A 6,000-nucleotide genomic window follows, 5' to 3' on the forward strand; every position below is an offset into this window, starting at 1 on the left:
GCAGCCTGTTCACATCGTTAGCCTCTTCATTTGCCCATGAAATTCCTCAACTAATTTTAACGTAAGTCGGGGTTTTTCAAACTCGTCAATATTGACATTTTAGGGAATTCCCTGGCAGTCCAGTGGTTAGGACTCCGCATTTTCACTGCTGTGGCCCCAGGTATGATCCCTGGTCAGTGAACTAAGATACCACAAGCTGCACAGTGCAGCCAAAAAAAAAAAAAATTGACATTTTAGGCTGGATAATTCTTTGTTGTGGGAGGCTGTCCTGTGTATTGTAGGGTGTTTAGTGGCATCCTTAGGCTCTGCCCACTAGCTGTGGGTAGTACGTCTCCACTCTCTAAGGCAGGACAACCAAAAATGTCTCAAGACGCTGCCAAATGTTTCCTGGGGGCCAGAACTGCCCCAAGGTGTGAACTGTTGGCCTAAATCAATTCAGGTAGAAAACTTCTCCAAAGGAGAGAGCCTAAATCATGCCTTTTTATTCTATGAATAGTGCCAGGCTTTTTTTCAGATACATAAGATTAAAAAATGAGATAAAAATGTGCCTTTTCTTCATTCTCAGTTTTAGGAGAAAGCAGAGCTATACCTAACCACATTTCCCAAATCCCCTGTGGGTAGTGCTGAGCCCATCTACTGCAAAGGACTTGGATAGGAATGGGAATGTGAAGTAATTAGTTACCCTCTTAAATGTATCCTGTGGCTAAAAGAAGTGTGAAACAACCAAATGTGTTGATTGCCCTTTGTCTTCTCAGCACTACCCTGTAGCAGTGTATTTCAAACATTTTTAGTTGAAGATCTTGAAGTTCTCTGAGAAAGCTGGGGTTGGAGCAGAAAAATCACAACATAGTTTGAAAAACACCTCTTTGAAGCATTATGAGAGAATGGCCTCATCAGGAGACTTACAAGTTTATTAAAAATGATTAAAAGCAGGGGATCAGTGGCTGAGCAGAGCTATAAAGGATGTGTTCCCTGCAGGGCATTTCTTGTACAACATCTCTCTTCCCAACTCTGAAGAACTGCCTGCCCTCCACCTTCTTGAGTAATTCCCTTTTTTAAAACTGTGGTCCCCGGAAGAAAAATGGGAACTTGTGCCAAGTAATGTGTGAAGCCGCAAGAGAAACCGGCCATCTTCTCAGGACAGCCATTTTACTTGATGGTAAGGAAGACAGTTTTATGATACTGTAAGCCTAAGTGTTAGAGAGTAAAGGACACATTTTGCATAATGTTTTAAAGATAAAATCAGATTTTTTTTGAGGCAGGCCATTTTTATGGACACATTCCTACAGGACTAGGAGTCAGAAGAGTTTGAGAAGTAAATGGTGGGGCACTCACTCCAAGTGGGCCAGTTCTACTTGTGGAATAGCTTCAGTTGTGACCAGGTCTTTTCTTAATATTGAATAGAAGTCACCACTCTTTTTTTTTTTTTTTTTTTTTTTTTTTTTTTTGCGGTACGCGGGCCCCTCACTGTTGTGGCCTCTCCCGTTGCGGAGCACAGGCTCTGGACGCGCAGCCCCAGCGGCCATGGCTCACGGGCCCAGCCGCTCCGCAGCATGTGGGATCTTCCCAGACCAGGGCACGAACCTGTGTCCCCTGCATCAGCAGGCGGACTCTCAACCACTGCACCACCAGGGAAGCCCAACCACTCTTAAATGACCATCATTATAAATTAACTACTCTCGATTCTGAGTAGACTTCTAGTTATTCCCAAATAGCAGAAGACACAGATCTGTTTTTTTCAGCTTCCTTCCTCAACCTGAACACTCCATGCATTTTAGCCAACCTGCTTATAAAGTCCTTCCTGGACCTGGTTCCTGTCGGCTTAGCGAATTCCAAGGATCCCACGAATAGAGTGTGGTGTGGCTAGTTTCTGGGTACAATGGAATGGGAACATTCCATTATCAGGCCATTTAATTTTGTTAATGTGGAGGAGATTGTTTCAGTTATTTTACAAGCTTCATCACAATTAGATTTGTGATCAAGTAACAGCCTCAGTTCCCTTTGTCTCCAGCTCTCTTCTTCCCAGCAGTTAGGCATTTACGTTGTTCAAACCTAAATAGAAGGATTTATAAATTTCATTTTATTGATTTCACCCAGTTTTCTTCATAATAAGAAAAGATTCCATATGTATATGTATCCTTTCCATGTCTTCAGTCTTTTATAAGTAAGAATTTTGACTAAGCCTTTAGGAACATTCAAATATTTCTTGAGCATCCTATCTCCAGCCAGGTACTGTGCTAGGGCTCAGGGTCCACACACATGAATAAAAGTAAAAAAGTTATGACAAATGTTAGAAAAAAGAGGTACACAATGATACATAATAGAGGGAATCAGCCTCATTAGGAAGGTGATAATCAGGCTGGCAGTGAGTTCTTAATAAGTGCCAGCCACTGGCTTGAGTGCTTGAGAAGTACCAACTCGGCCCTCAACAACTCTGTGATGAAGGTTCTATTATCAGGCAGAGGAAAGTTTGCCAAAAATTACACAGCTTATAGTGGTGAAGGAAAAGCGAGTTAATAGAGCAGATTCACTGGAAACTCTTTTCTGGCAGAAGAAACATAGGAAGCAGCATGGGAGTCCAGGGAGGGAAAGAAAGTACAACGGGAGCCAAGATGATAGTGGGGAGGAGGACTACTGGGGCAGGGGAGGGGCTGAAGAGAGGTGCTAGACCACACGCCTGTAAGTCATGTAAAGAAACTTTGGTGTTCTAAGAGCAATGGTAAATCATTATTAAGCAAGAGTGATGATAGGAGAATTGTGTTCAGTAACAATCATTGGCTGGTAAGGTAAGGACAGGAAATGTACTTTGGGTTTAGTGATGTGTCAGGTCGAAATAGTGTGAAGCCCTGTAGTAAGAGATGGTGAACAGTGGATGGGATCAAGAGATACTTGGCAGCTAAAACAGGAGCAGGCGATGCTTAGATCTGGAGTTTGGGGAGAGGGAAGTATCAAGGATGATTTCTGTGTTTCTGGGTTGCTATAACTGATGAATGTAAGTAGAGTAAGATAAGCAACACTGAGGGGGAGTTCCCTGGTGGTCCAGTGGTTAAGACTTGGTGCTTTCACTGCCATGGCCTGGGTTCAATCCCTGGTCGGGGAACTAAGACCCTGCAAGCCTTGAGGCGAAGCCAAAATACAAAAAGAAAAAGGAAAAAGATAAGCAACACAGAGAGAGACTCAGACATAGGGAGTAGAGGGTGATGAATTCAGTTTGGATTGTGTTGAGTGGAGACATCCAAATGACGGTCAAGGAGGGCAACTGGAAATCCTGGTCTGGGGCTCAGAGGAGGGGGCCGGGCTAGAGATTTGAATCCCCTATTTTGGGTGAGACTGCCTGTGTTCAGCATTTGGAGTGAGAAGAGGGCTTAGGACTGAAGTTCCAGCATTCAAGGGGCATGTAGAGGAGGATGAGCTTGCAAAGGAAACAGAAGGTATGGTTAGGGAGGGGGAAGAAAAGCTGTGTGTTTTCTCAGAAAACTGCGGGAAAAGAGATTTCAGTGCCCAGTGATGCTGTTGAGAGGTCAAGTAAGGTAAGGACAGGAAATGTCCTTTGGTTAGTGATGCGGAGGTCACTGGTCACCTTAGTGAGAGCTGTATCACTGCAGTAATGAGGGTGGAAACTAGAGTAGGCAGGACTGAGGAAAGGGCAGAATATGAAGACTGAATCTAATCAGTTTCTTAGGCTTTTATTTTGCTCAGAAGGGGAACAGGGCAGGATAGTCGCTGAAGAGTGGTGTGGGGAAATTGATGGGGGAAATCCAGTTGAGAAAGACATTGAATATACAAGAGAAGAGCAGTCATCAATTTTCCAAGTTACAGGAGAGAATCCAAGGCATAGGTGGCAGGATTGACCATACTCCTTCAGTCAGCAGTTATTTAATTGAGCAACTAGTATATGTCAAACTCTGTAATAGGTGCCAGAGATACAGCAGTAACCAAGCCAGACACCTGGCCTTGTGGAGCTTATACTCTAGTGGCAAGAGACTAACAATACATGTATAAATAAATAATTTCATCTAATGTTAACTGCTATGTAAAAAATGATATGGAGTAACTAAGGGGGAAAGTTTTTGAATTTGTGTTCAATGCCAGAAATCATTTTTTAAATTGTGTAAAATACACACAAAATTTCCCATCTTAAACATTTGCAAGTGTACAGTTCAATAGTGTTAAGTGTATTTACATTGTTGTGCAACCACACTCCAGAACTTTTTTATCTTGCAAAATTGAAACTCTATAGCCATTAAACAAGTCACCTTTTCTCCCTCCCCCTAGCCCCTGGCAAATACCATTCTGTATTTCTGTCTCTAGGAATATACCTACTTTAGGTGCTTCATATAAGGGAATCATGCAGTATTTGTCTTTTTGTGACTGGCTTACTTCACAGAGCATAATGTCCTCAAGTTTCATCCATGTTGTAGCATATCAGGATTCCCTTTTTATGGCTGAATAATATTATATTATATATACAAACCACATTTTAAAACAACAAATGACTTTTTAGCATAAGTACCCTAGTTATATGCTAGTATAAGTATATACTTAAAATTTCATTTTTTTAAAAAAAAACCTGAAATTCAAATTTATCTGGGCATTCTATATTTTACCTGGCTACCCCAAATTGAAAACACAGGCTTGATCAATAAGGGTTACAATCTTTTTTAACTCTGACTTCTTTCTCCAGTGCCAAGTCTCTAAGTAACAGAGGCCTGTGGAAGGTAGAGGGAGAAGTTTAAAAGCAAACAAAAAGATGAGGAAAAAGTAGAGAGAAAAGGTTAACATGGTGATCGGAACAAAGGGGCACGTCACTCGAGGAGAGCTATACAGTCGTCCCTCGGTATCCACAGGACATTGGTTCCAGAAGACCCCGTGTGTACCAAAATCCGTGCACGTTCACGTCCCATTAGTTGGCCCTTCCTATCCACAGATGCGAATCCTGCGAATATAGAGGGCCGACTATAGTTGTCAGTATATTAAGTATCTACTCACACTGCAGGGTCAAAAAGCAAAGGCCTTGGGGACACCCAATCATGGGCTCTGGCCTCGGCCCAGCCACTGAGCGTCCTTAGACAAATTATTTAATGTCTGAGCCTCTTTTCACATTTGTAAAATGAGAAAACACTGAACTCCTAGGGTTGTTGTCAAGATAAGATACCACAGGTAAAAGCATCTAGTACCAAGCTGATGTGGCCTATTGCTCCTCTCCCTCATACTCCTGCTGCTTTTTGGATTTTTAAAATTTTTTAAATTTATTTTTGGCTGCGTTGGATCTCCGTTGCTGCGCGTGGGCTTTCTCCAGTTGCGACGAGCGGGGGCTACTCTTTGCTGCGGTTTGCAGGCTTCTCATTGCAGTGGCTTTTCGTTGCGGAGCACTGGCTCTAGGTGCCCGGTCTTAAATAGTTGTGGCACACGGGCTCAGTAGTTGTGGCTCGTGGGCTCTAGAGCACAGGCTCAGTAGTTGTGGTGCACGGGCTTAGTTGCTCTGTGGCATGTGGGATCTTCCCAGACCAGGGATACAACCGGTGTGCTCTGCATTGGCAGGCGGATTCTTAACCACTGCGACACCAGGGAAGTCCCTGCTTTTTGGATTTTTAAGATATAGGGTCAGAGTAAGCCACAAGGGCTTTAAAATGCCTAGTGGTGGTTGCTTACAAGAGCCTAATTAGAACCTTTTGTCCCTAAAATTCTCCCCCCTCTATTGGCAAAATTTCCACCATCTGGATTTCACTTTGTGGTGTAAGGCTTTGAATCTTGTTAAAAATCACACTGCGTCAAATGGTGTGGCCCTATTACCAGTCCTTCGGGCGTGGTCTGGGAATAGGTTTGGTTCCGGCAGTAAAGCGAGGAGGTGAGCACTTTCCTGGCTTGAGAAAACCTCCGGGCTCTGGTAGCCAGCGCTCGGCGGGACTGCTGGGCGGCCAGGCGCAAGGGTAAGCCTCCCTCCGCTCCGCTCCGCTCCGCCCCTCCCCGCCCCGGCCGAGTAGCCCCGCCCCCTCGCCG

This window comes from Lipotes vexillifer, unplaced genomic scaffold, assembly GCF_000442215.2.
Source record: "Lipotes vexillifer unplaced genomic scaffold, Lipotes_vexillifer_v1.1 scaffold384, whole genome shotgun sequence".
NCBI lineage: Eukaryota > Metazoa > Chordata > Mammalia > Artiodactyla > Lipotidae > Lipotes > Lipotes vexillifer.